Source organism: Dreissena polymorpha, chromosome 9 (genome assembly GCF_020536995.1).
Source record: "Dreissena polymorpha isolate Duluth1 chromosome 9, UMN_Dpol_1.0, whole genome shotgun sequence".
Taxonomy (NCBI): Eukaryota; Metazoa; Mollusca; class Bivalvia; order Myida; family Dreissenidae; genus Dreissena; species Dreissena polymorpha.
This window is the reverse complement of record NC_068363.1, coordinates 101848180-101862201: the sequence shown is the minus strand read 5'-3', so window position 1 is coordinate 101862201 and position 14022 is coordinate 101848180. Positions and strand designations below refer to the sequence as shown.

At 35.2% G+C, this 14022-nt stretch overlaps 1 long non-coding RNA gene across 1 annotated transcript; it reads right to left on the bottom strand.

Annotated features, from left to right (window-relative positions):
• Positions 1–12505: 12505 nt before the first annotated feature.
• LOC127844393 (uncharacterized) lies at positions 12506–13302 on the bottom strand. The gene is made up of 2 exons (XR_008032708.1): positions 12733–13302; positions 12506–12646 (listed from the first exon to the last, which is right to left on the bottom strand). It is a non-coding gene; the product is annotated as an uncharacterized LOC127844393 (long non-coding RNA).
• Positions 13303–14022: the final 720 nt, after the last annotated feature.

Genomic DNA, 14022 nt, shown 5'->3' with positions numbered 1-14022 from the left:
AATGTCCCCCTATATGACGTTTGACCTTGTAGGATGACCTTGACCTTGAACCTTCACCACTCAAAATGTGCAGCTCCATGAGATACACATGCATTTCAAATATAAAATTGCTAGCTTCAATGTTGCAGAAGTGACATTACATGAGCAATTTTGACCCATATATTTGACCTTGAAGGATGACCTTGACCTTGACCTTTCACCACTCAAAATGTGCAGCTCCATGAGATACACATGCATGCCAAATATCAAGTTGCTATCTTCAATATTGCAAAAGTATTCATAAAATAAGCGATTTGGGCCACATATATTTGACCTCTGACCTTGAAGAATGACCTTGAGCCTTTCATCACTCAAAATGTGCAGCTCCATGAGATACACATGCATGCCAAATATCAAGTTGCTATCTTGAATATTGAAATACTGCAAAAGCGTACATTAAATTAGAGATTTTGACCCATATATTTGACCTTTGACCTTGAAGGATGACCTTGACCTTGAGATTTCACCACTCAAAATGTGCAGCTACATGAGATACATATGCATGCCAAATATCAAGTTGCTATCTTCAATATTGCAAAAGTTATTGCAAATGTTAAAGTTGGCGCAAACAGACAGACAGACAGACAGACAGACAGACAGACAGACTGACAGACAGACAAACCAACCAACCAACAGACAGGGCAAAAACAATATGTCCCCCACTACTATAGTGGGAGACATAAAAAAAAAATACGTTTTTGGTTATTTTAATTGCGTAATATTACGCAAATAAGCTTGTAATTATCTATAGCCATGATTAACATGAAGATAGAACAATATTTTGTACTGCTACTGACAAGCCATGGAAGGAAAATCAATCCATTGGTCTGCAAGTGATAGCAATTGAAAGAAGGGAGAATATGCACTTCGACTGTGACCATGATTGTCATCACCATTATGAAAATTTAATTCTAGTTCAGGATGAAAACTTCGAGACTAAATGATTATGTAAATGTTAATAAAGGAAGAATACTTATTAAGTGACTTATCATACTAAAGGGAAACAAAAGATGTGTTTGTCAGAAACACAATGCCCCCTATTGCGCCGTTTTGAATTTGTCCTTGAAGGATGACCTTGACCTTTCACCACTCAAAATGTGCAGCTCCATGAGGTACACATGCATGCCAAATATAAAGATGCTATCTTCAATATTGCAAAAGTTATGACCAAGGTTAAAGTTTTGACGCCGCTTTAAAGCCATATATTTGACCTTTGACCTTGAAGGATGACCTTGACCTTTTACCACTCAAAATGTGCAGCTCCATGAGATACACATGCATGCCAAATATCAAGTTGCTATCTTCAATACTGCAAAAGTTATTTAATATTGCAAAACTTAACCAAGGTTATAGTTTTTCACAGAATGACAGACGGACAGACAGACAGGCAAAAAACAATATACCCCCGATCATTCGATCAGGGGGCATAAAAACTATAAATTCTTGTGCAAAGATTCAACTATTGAAGTTAAATAGAAAGAAACATGAAATTAGGGGGTTTATGATATTGAAGGCAAATTACTTAAACAATAACTTAAACAATTTCTTTAACATTTAATTCTGCAGATTGTCCAAGATTTAACATCAATTAATGTAATCATTGGTGAGCATATAACAGCAAACCAAAACAAATGCGGATAATTGAATGGTAAAATTCCAAACTTCAGTATCTAAATTGATCACATATTCCAAAGTTGTTAAATAGATTTAAGAAGATAAATGCCATTGAACTAATAAGCAATGCTTATTTATAAGAACATTGAAAAAATGTTCAATACTTGTGAAAGTTGAGACCCTTGGTAAAATAAAACAAAGATTACCGTTTGCAATCTTGACAGTTTATTTCTACTTCATAAACAAATAGCTGGATCAGCTTCTGATAGATAAAGCTTATTCTATAACACCATGAAACAAGAAATGATCGCAGAAGACCAAATGCTTCATAACTGTTATGATCTAGCAAAATTTGAATAAGCCTTGGAAATTCGGTCACTTTGAAATAATTCCAAACCAAACATACACCACACTTGTGTTAATCTCTGGGAACTATAAATAATCATTCCATATCAAGTAAAAATATTATTGTTGTAAAGAATGTAATCTACTCGCGCTATGTTGTATAATGCAAGGCCCAGAGAATTACAAAAATTGTATTTTTATTTCATCAATTTCAAACAGTTGATGTTTTGAAACAATAGAGCACTCACCCGATTTTAAGGTAGACCAAGACTTGACATGGTGGTACAGTATGACCCTACTTAACCCAGATCAAAACACCACCATGATATTGTCAAATTAAACATTCTGACCTTGTTTCATCATGATTCAAAATAAGCCTAGATTAAGGGGAGATAAACATTCTGACCTTGTTTCATCATGATTAAAAATAAGCCTAGATTAAGGGGAGATAAACATTCGGACCTTGTTTCATCATGATTCAAAATAAGCCTAGATTAAGGGGAGATAAACATTCGGACCTTGTTTCATCATGATTCAAAATAAGCCTAGATTAAGGGGAGATAAACATTCTGACCTTGTTTCATCATGATTCAAAATAAGCCTAGATGCCTAGATTAAGGGGAGATAAACATTCTGACCTTGTTTCATCATGATTCAAAATAAGCCTAGATTAAGGGGAGATAAACATTCTGACCTTGTTTCATCATGATTCAAAATAAGCCTAGATTAAGGGGAGATAAACATTCTGACCAAGTTTCATCATGATTCAAAATAAGCCTAGATAAAGGGGAGATAAACATTTTGACCAAGTTTCATTAAGATTGAGTCATACATCTGGCTTCTAGAGTGTAAACAAGATTTTTCTACGATGTGACCTGATGGCCAGTTTTGAGACATCCATTACCCAGATTCAAACTCTGCATAGATATTGTCAACATCAACAGTCTGACCAAGCTTCATCAATTTGATTCTAACATGTGGCTTCTAGAGTGGTAACAACGTTTTCATGAGCTAATCACCTTGGTAACAAATGATCAAGATTCCAACAACTGACAAAGCATGCCATACAAAATACAACGCAGCTAACAATAAGCATGTTGTGCTCAAGTGACCTAAAAAGGCAAAATGTTGCTTTTCCCATAAAATTGGTGTTTCCAAATAGATAATCCAGGCATGTAAACCAGACTGAAGGGGCACCTTATTCATAGAGTATACTTCTGTAACACTAACATAGTGGTCACAATTTAAGTGTAATATGCAATTCATAAATAACCCCTCTAAGAACAGGCTTTCCAGTTATAACTCCATCGTTACAGGAAACCACATAAAAAAAACAATGCAAAACCTATACATCTTATATCTAAGAAGGCTTTCAAATTCTTATGGAAACAAAAGAAATCATGAAAGTAATTCTTCCTAGCACTGCTGGAGCCATTAGGTAATGGAACAATATTTCAAGGCCAGGCATTATATTTTTGAAAACTCCAATTTAGTATTTAAAGTTCATACGAAAACACAAACACCTCAGCAGGCATACAAAGGGAAAACTTGGTTGTGATACTCATCTGCTCACACTACCAAACACATCAAATATACCAAACAACAGCAAAGGTCAAGAAAACTTAACAAAACAGCAAGCTTTTGCTTTGTTATGGAGCAAATTAATGTTTTCAAGTGAAATCTTAACACTATCAAACATGGATTGAACATGTTGGAAATCATAGCACCATTGCTCTTGAAAGATGTGATACAAATTACACTAGCAACCAGTTTTTGCGCATCTAGTCTGTTTGGGTACCTTATTGAAGGTTTGTGTTCTTTATGATCATTATAATTGAAAAAAGACAAAGTGGCATCCACATGAAAGTAAAAGATACTCATGGAGTAATTAATGAGCTCATTAAAGCTAAGTACTCTAAAGCTAAGTATCACTATTAAAATCTTTATTCATAAGAAACCTTAAAATTTTTAGAACATTTAATGAGAAACATGCATCTGATCAAATACTGTGACTCATCTGTGTAACACTTGTATTGTAAGTGCATATCTCACAAATAAAGGATTCCTAAAAATTGTTTTAAACAAGGGCTGTTTGTAAAACATGCATGCCCCCTATATGGGCTGTCAGTTGTAGTGGCAGCCATTGTGTGAATACGTTTTTTGTTATGTGACCTTGACCTTTGACCTAGTGACCTGAAAATAAATAGGGGTGATCTGCAAGTCATGATAAATTTACCTATGAAGTTTCATGATCCTAGGCCAAAGTATTCTTGAGTTATCACCCAGAAACCATTTTACTGTTTCGAGTCACTGTGACCTTGACCTTTGACCTAGTGACCTGAAAATCAATAGGGGTCATCTGCCAGTCATGATCAATGTACCTATGAAGTTTCATGATTTTAGGCAGGTTTTTTTTGGCCCGATTTTATAGCTGAAGTTCGGTTATATTCCCAATCGCAAAAAGTATACTTTTTTCTAAACCACATTTTCAATTTTCTATGTATAAAAAGGGCACATAATTCTGTCAAAATGCACACCAGAGTTATCTAACTTTGCCTGCCCAGTCCCCTCATGATAGTTAGTAAGTGTACCAAGTTTGAATGCAAAAACTTTGATACTTTATGAGAAAAGTGGACCTAAACACAAAACTTAACCAGACACCGACGCCAAGGTGATGACAATAGCTCATAACTTTTTTTTTCAAATGACCTTGACCTTTGACCTAGTGATCTAAAAATCAATAGGGGTCATCTGCGAGTCATGATCAATGTACCTATGAAGTTTCATGATCCTAGGCATAAGCGTTCTTGAGTTATCATCCCGAAACCATTATACTATTTCGGGTCACTGTGACCTTGACCTTTGACCTAGTGACCTGAAAATCAATAGAGGTCATCTGCAAGTCATGATCAATGTACCTGTGAAATTTCATGATCCTAGGCATAAGCGTTCTTGAGTTATCATCCGGAAACCATTTTCCTATTTCGGGTCACCGTGACCTTGACCTTTGACCTAGTAACCTGAAAATCAATAGGAGTCGTCTGCGAGTCATGATCAATGTACCTATGAAGTTTCATGATCCTAGGCATAAGCGTTCTTGAGTTATCATCCGGAAACCATTTTCCTATTTCTGGTCACCGTGACCTTGACCTTTGACCTAGTGATAAAAATCAATAGGGGTCATCTGCCAGTCATGATCAATGTACCTTTAAGTTTCATGATCCTATGCCTTAGCGTTCTTGAGTTATCATCCGGAAACCATCTGGTGGACGGACATACCGACTGACATGTGCAAAACAATATACCCCCTCTTCTTCGAAGGGGGGCATAAAAATGCAATAATTTTTTAATTCATGTACACAAAATGTTTTTACATAACAGTCTTTTTTTTCCAAGTTGGGGCTTGGAAACCCTCATCATAATTATATTTGAGTAACACAGTACCTGCAATGTGAAAAATGTCTTTGAATTATTTATTAATCAATATTATAGAAACACTCTTTTATTAATATTTCGCCCAAACTGGATATAAAACTGAATATTATAGAGTTAATATTTATTCCCTAGGTGTGCCATAGTGAAGTACCTTCAATTCTTATGAAAAGTTGAGACCCATGTGGAAAACAATTTTGTAATTATTAAAAAATATTAATACTAAAATAACACTTTGTGGCTATAGCTACCAACACAGCTTCCTCTTTAATACAATGGCAAAAGCAATGAACACCAAACCCCAGAAGTTTCATAACTGTTATTAGCTATTGCAATATCAAATGGACCCATGGAAATTCAGAATGTCATGAACTGAATATAAAAACTTAAATAGCATCATACTGTTTATCTAAAAGAACAAATAGTGTTATAATATTATTGCTTTAAGAAAAGCAATTTCCTGGTGTGATGTTGAATATGGCCTGTCATTCAAGGCTGACAGAAAAGTCTATGAAACTGTGACAAGTTCTTTTATATCGTGATGATTCATGATTTAAAAAAGTAAGGAAAAATTTTCTTTTTCAAATCTTTAGTAATACAAACACACTGCTTGGAATAAATGCTATATAGACTCGTAATATATACGGAATATTACGCTAGTCAATTGTTACAAGAGTTTATATTACTCGAGTGGCTTGTGTGATGACGTATCACACGAGAGGCGGAGCCTCGAGTGTGATGCAAAATAGCACAAGCCACGAGAGTGATACAAACTCTTGGAACAATTGACTAGCGTAATATTCCTTTTATTATATACAACTAACAAAAATTGTTAACAATTATATATTTTTACTTTAACAAAACTGACAAAACAATGACTAAAAGTTCGGTACGCCATAGATAATTTAAGCCGCGTATGAATACAGTTTATGTAAATTAACGTGTAAACATTCCAACTGGGAAAACACAGGTTTCCGAAACGCTTACCTTAATGCCATCGTTAATCCAATGTTAATAATAATTAAGTTGACAACTTAAAATTTTAATCCGATATTTATAGCAAAAACGTTGAAACGATATGCACTTCTACTTCCATCTTCGATGTCTTTATAGAAACTTAGTTTAAAACACACTATTTTATTGTATTCCTATCAAAATATACATTTATACACACACTCCAAAATACGTTTTGAATTCGTTCTATGTTTTTAACAAATAGTTTACTGTTAAAAAACACCACGTCCGACATGGCCTTAAATTCCAGAGATTTTAGATAAAACCATTGTGTTTCGTCACAGAAATGACGTCACACGATGTACTACGTAATATATTTCGTAATATAAAATAATTCTATTTTCGGTGCGAGTAATGTGACGTCATTAAATGGGTCGAAGTAGTCCGGCTAGTATGGTAATACGGAATTGGAAACAGCGAGTAGCGTAATACGGGATTTTTTTATTTCAACGATTGATACAGCCTGTATTTTGTAAAAAGCATTCAACAGGTATATAATAAAAAATCATTCTAGGTGCAGTGGTACTACTTTCCAATTACGCTGTGAAGGTAACCACAATAAAAACAATGCAAAATACATCAATCTTACCTAAGCAGGCTATAAAATTCTTGCGAAATAGTCATGAAAATACCTTGGGAACACTTTTTGAGCCATTATGTCTTCTTTATGATTTGGAGCCATTACATAATGGAACAAAAGTTAAATGGCAGGAATATCATTGCTGAATAGTTAAGTTGTTAAGTGAACATAAACAAGTCAGCAAGGCATACAAGAGAAGAACCTCTTGTGGAATTAATCTGCTCAAACAACATTACCAAACACTTCAAAATATGCAGCCAGCTTTGCAAATTAATGTTATTAAGTGGAGTTTGAACACTATAAATCAGGAGTTGAACACATGTTGAACAGCATCAGCACCATTCCTCTTGAAGGGTGTAATGCAGATTACACAATTGGACCAACCGCATGCCTACCAGCCCATTTAGTCAGTGGATACCTTTCGCTTGTGATCTTAAAGGATCATTATGAAACAATTTTGCATACATATAAAAGTAATCATTAAACTGACACATTAAAAGTTTACTTTTTTCATAACAAATCTTTTAACATTTGGAATGTTCAATGAGAAACATTAATGAGAAGAAATTTATTCATAAAAGTCTTCCTGTGAGCAATTTCAGTTTAACCCTTTTTACCACATAGATATGTATTTTCATGCATTTGTAGTCCCTAAGAAAGTTAAATTTAATTAAAGACCTTTCTTACTAGATTCAAGTTTTAAATGCTTCATTTCCAACCCTTAGATACTGATGAGCAGCAAACAGCATGAAACCTGAACAGGCTGCGGGTTAATGTTTTTATGCGGTGGACAACAGTTATCTCAAGCAGCATAGTGTGATTAAAATCAGAAATGGATGATTTCTTGAATATTCCATTTTTTACTCATTTCCAACATAAATCTAAATTAAAACTGATAATATTTACAGAGGTACATATGTATTAGCAATTGTATTTAGTCAATCATATCATATTATACATAATAATTATTATTTTCGTTGTTGTTCTAACATCCATGTGCATATATCTAATATAGTAACCAGAAAATAAATTTTTGAGACAAAGCAATTTAAATTAATTAAAGATTAATTTACTAAGTAGTAGTAGTAGTAGTGGTAGTAGTAGTAATAGTAGTAGTAGTAGTAGTAGTAGTAGTAGTTGTAGTAGTTGTAGTAGTAGTAGTAGTAGTAGTAGTAGTAGTAGTAGTAGTAGTAGTAGTAGTAGTAGTAGTAGTAGTAGTAGTAGTAGTAGTAGTAGTAGTAGTGTAGTAGTAGTAGTAGTAGTAGTAGTAGTAGTAGTAGTAGTAGTAGTAGTAGTAGTAGTAGTGTAGTAGTATATAGTAGTAGTAGTAGTAGTAATAGTAGTAGTAGTAGTAGTAGTAGTAGTAGTAGTAGTAGTAGTAGTAGTGTAGTAGTAGTAGTAGTTCCAAAACGTACACACTTGTGTTAATCCCCAGGAACTATACATAATCGTTCCATCTCATGTAAAAACAGTATTGTTGTAAAGAATGTAATCTACTCGCGCTATGTTGTATAATGCAAGGCCCAGAGAATGACAATTTTTTTTTTTTTATTTCATCAATTTCAAACAGTTGATGTTTTGAAACACTACTAGAGCACTCACCATATTTTAAGGTAGACCAAGACTTGACATGGTGGTACAGTATTACTCCACTTGACCCATCAAGGTAGACCAAGACTCGACATGGTGGTACAATATTTACCCACTTGACCCATCAAGGTAGACCAAGACTTGACATGGTAGTACAGTAATACCCCACTTGACCCAGCAAGGTAAACCAAGACTTGACATGGTGGTACAGTATTACTCCACTTGACCCAGCAAGGTAGACCAAAACTTGACATGGTGGTACATTATTACCCCACTTGACCCAGCAAGGTAGATCAAGACTTGACATGGTAGTACAGTAATACTCCACTTGACACAGCAAGGTAGGCCAAGACTTGACATGGTGGTACAGTATTACCCCACTTGACCCAGCAAGGTAGGCCAAGACTTGACATGGTGGTACAGAATTACTCCACTTGACCCAGCAAGGTAGACCAAGACTTGACATGGTGGTACAGTATGACCCCACTTGACCCAGCAAGGTAGACAAAGACTTGACATGGTCCATTTTACTGCTTTGGGTCAGTGTGACCTTGACCTTTGACCTAGTGACCTGAAAATCAATAGGGGTCATCTGAGAGTCATGATCAATGTATCTATGAAGTTTCATGATCCTAGGCATAAGTGTTCTTGAGTTATCATCCGGAAACCATTTTACTATTTCGGGTCATCGTGACCTTGACCTTTGACCTAGTGACCTGAAAATCAATAGGAGTCATCTGCTAGTCATGTCCAATGTACCTATGAAGTTTCATGATCCTTGGCATAAGCGCTCTTGAGTTATCATCCGGAAACCATCTGGTGGACGGACGGACCGACATGAGCAAAACAATATACCCCCTCTTCTTCGATAGGGGGGGGGGGGGGGCATAATGAGAAAACTGCCCCCCCTCCCAGCAGCCATGTTATTCAACTGACCGGAACAATTTTTTAACTCAACTCTCGTATCAAGGAAACAAATGTTCTGAGCAAGTTTTATGAAAATTGGGCCAAAAATGTGACTTCTACTGTGTTCACATGCTTTCACTATATACATATAGAGAAAAATGCCCCGTCCACTGGCGGCTGTTTTTTCACCGATCCCGACCATTTTCAAACTCGTCTGAGATATCAATAAAACCAATGTTTTGACCAACTTTCATGATGATTGGGCAAAAATTGTGCCTTCTAGAGTGTTTACAAGTTTTATCTATAGCCAAATAGGGAAAACTGCCACTATATACATATAGAGATGCCCCGCCCACTGGCTGCCATGTTTTTTCACCGATCTCGACCATTTTCAAACTCGTCCGAGACATCAATTGAACCAATGTTTTCACCAACTTTCATAATGATTGGGCAAAAATTGTGACTTCTACAGTGTTTCTCTATAGCCAAAGAAGGAAAACTGCCCACCCACTGGCAGCCATGTTTTTAAAAGGATCGGAACCACTTTTAAACTCCAAGATATCATTAAGACAAACATTTTGACAGAGTTACATGAAGATTGGGTATGAAATGTGACTTCTACAGTGTTTACAAGGTTTTTCTTTTTTTTTACCTAGTGAACTAGTTTTTGACCCGGCACAACCCAGTTTCGCACTCGGCCGAGATTTCATTGGGACAAAGCTTCTGACCAAGTTTCATGAAGATGGGACAAGAAATGTGGCCTCTATAATGTTTACGAGCAAATGTTAACGGACAGACGACATACGACGGACAAAGACAGGTCACAAAAGCTCACCTGAGCAATCAGGTGAGCTAAAAATGTTGCTTTTCCCATAAAATTGGTGTTTCCAAATAGATAATCCAGGCATGCAAACCAGACAGAAGGGGCACCTTATTCATGCAGTATACTTTTGTAGCACAAACATAGTGGTCACAATGCAAGTGTAATATGCAACTCATAAATTAACCCTCTAAGAAAAGGTTTTCCAGTTTCAACTCCATATGTTACAGGAAACCACATAAAAAACTATGCAAAACCTATACATCTTATACTTAAGGAGGCTTTCAAATTCTTGTGGAAAGAAAAGAAATCATGAAAGTATCTCCCTAGTACTGTTGGAGCCATTAGGTAATGGAGCAATATTTCAAGGCCAGGCATTTTATTTTTGAAAACTCCAATTCAGTATTTAAAGTTCATACAAAAACACAAAAACCTCAGCAGGCATACAAAGGGAAAACTTGGTTTTGATACTCATCTGCTCACACTACCAAACACATCAAAGACACCAAACAACAACAAAGGTCAAGAATATTTTTTACAAAACAGCAAGCTTTTGCTTTGTTATGGAGCAAACTAATGTTATCAAGTGAAATTTTAACACTATTAAACATGGATTGAACATGTTGGAAATCATAGCACCATTGCTCTTAAAAGATGTGATACAAATTACACGTAAGCAACCAGTTTTTGCGCATCTAGTCTGTTTGGGTACCTCATTGAAGGTTTGTGTTCTTTATGATCATTATAATTGAAAAAAGACAAAGTGGCATCCACATGAAAGTAAAAGATACTCTTGGAGTAATTAATGAACACATTAAAGCTAAGCTTAGCTTTAAGTACTTCAAAGCTAAGTATCACCATTAAAATCTTAATTCATAAGAAACCTTAATTTTTTTAGAACATTTAATGAGAAACATGGATCTGATCAAATACTGTGACTAATCTGTGTAACTCTTGTATTGTAAGTGCCCATCTCACAAATAAAGGATTCCTACAAATTGTTTTAAAAATTGCAATAATATTCTAATTCATGTACACAAAAAGTTTTTACCAGTACATTACTGTTTTTTTTTTCCAAGTTGGGGCTTGGAAATCCTCATCAGCGTTATAAATTTGAGTATTGCAATATCAAATGGACCCATGGAAATTCAGAACGTCATGAACTGAATATAAAAACTTCAAATACTATCATACTGTTTATCTGAAAAGAACAAATAGTGTTACAATATTATTGCTATAAGAAAAGCAATTTCCTGGTGTGATGTTGAATATGGCCTGTCATTCAAGGCTGACAGAAATAGACAAGAAACTGTGACAAGTTCTTTTATATCATGATGATTCATGATTTTAAAAAAAGTAAGGAAAAATTGGCTTTTTCACAACTTAAGTAGCACAAAAACACTGGTTGGAATGCATGCTTTATAGGATCATAATATCAAATCATTCTAGGCACAGTGGTGCTACTTTCCGTTCACGCTGTGAAGAAAACCACAAAAACAACAATGCAAAATACATCAATCTTACGCCTAAGCAGGCTATAAAATTCTTGTAAATATAGTAATGAATATATCTTGGGAACACTTTTTCAGCCATTAAGTCTTCCTTACACTTTTGGAGCGATTACATAATGGATCAAAAAGTTCATGGCAGGAATTTCATTGCTGAATAGTTAAGTTGTTAAGTGAACATAAACAACTCAGCAGGGCATACGAGAGAACAACCTACCGTGGTATTAATCTGCTCAAACAACACTACCAAACACATCAAAGACACACAACAAGACCAAAAGTCAAGAAACATCTTCAAAACATGCAGCCATATTTGCAAATAATGTTATTAAGTGGTATATGAACACTATTAAACAGGGATTGAACACATATTGAACATGATCAGCACCATTCCTCTTGAAGGGTGTAATGCAGATTACATGATTGGACCAACCTCCATGCCTACCTGCCCATTTAGTCAGTGTATGCCTTTGGCTTGTGATCTCAAGCAGTCTTGGCATTAATTTTTTTTAGGCACTAGCCAAGCCAGGCTACCAGCTTGGAAATTTCACTAGCCCGAATCAATTTTAACTAGCCCGAAATGAATGTTATAATTCTTTTACATTTTTAACTATGTTTGCATTGAAGAAATATAGAACAATAAAGATTAAACAAATAAACACTTGATTCTGTTTTATTCACAGTTAATATCTGACAAAAAATTTATCACAAGGTCTCCAGACATCTCCATTCCATCATGGTCATTGTCTGAGTCACCGACATCCCGGTCTGACATGTTAGGTATGCTCTTAAAAGCGCCTGAAAACAAAAAAAATTGTTATAACATATGAATTTTACACTAAATATCTGAATAAGTAAATGCATTGTCAAACTAGCAATTATACCAGTGCATAATAAGTAGAACAAGAAGGTAACTTTCTGCCCTAACTTCTGAGTGGGCTTGATATAAAACATCTTGTTTAGCAGTAGTTCCATTGCCTAAGCCACATCTGCTTTGTCGCCAATTGTACCAGCATCTAAAATGCAGTATTACAATGTATAAAAATTAAAACATTTGCATTTAATGTCAGGATTCGTTTATTGACAGATTAATGTTATCTGTTAAAAACTATACTTGTAAGTTAGTGCATGATATTTAATTGCATGTTGTTTGCTTACATTACGTATGAAATGCACTAACCAGCCAGCCAGTCAGAAATGATGGCTCAGAATCAAAGTCCCCAATACTTGTACTCCAAGGTGGCAACTTGGAGACATCAAAACGAAGCTGATTATTTTTCCATAACGGTTGCAATTTTCATTTCAATGACTGTTCATATTTTTTGTTGCAACCTTCATTCTCATTTTGCAGTTGATGTTAGTGGGTTGCGCGCTCAAAATAATGCAGAAAAGACATTAAAATGAATTTATCGCCGCATGTTCTCCACCCAGTAGTAATAATAGTTATAGCGTCTCGCGAGATTGACTTACAACACTGTTCAATAAGCGTCTAATCAATGAGTGCTCAAGGGAAATAACAAATGCAGTTTTGAATAAGCGTCTCTATGAATCTTTTTCGGACGTGTTACTAAGTTCGGACACGAAAAAATGCAATCTACCAATCGGGCTACTGCCTTGGAATTTTCACTCGACCGACGCAAAAATCACTCGACTCTGTCGACGGTCGAGTGGGTTACGTCCAAGACTGCTTAAGGACCATTATGAATCAACTTGACATACATATGAAAGTAATCAATATTTATCAGGTAATAAATGGACACATTAATTTAAAAGATTAATTTTACTAGTTACAACTTTTTTTTCATAACAAATCTTTCAACATTTGGAATGTTGAATGAAAAATAATAATGAAGAATTGTTGTTATGAAAGTCTTCCTGCGAGCAATTTCTGTGTAACCCTTAACAATTTAGATACGTATTTAAGTAGTGATTATTTACCCAATTACAGGAATGTAATGGTCTAAAATGAGGGTGTCCACAAACTAAGTGTCCGAAAACTTAGAGTAATTACGGTAATATGGAGTTCTGACTATGTTATGAAGAATGAACCCAACATTGAAGAGACTTGACAGGCAAAGCTTCTTCACCTATGGAAAATATATCACTTTCAATACTTATCTCTATAACTGAGGTTCAAAAAAATATTCAAAAGACAAGTATTGATGTCAGAAAAG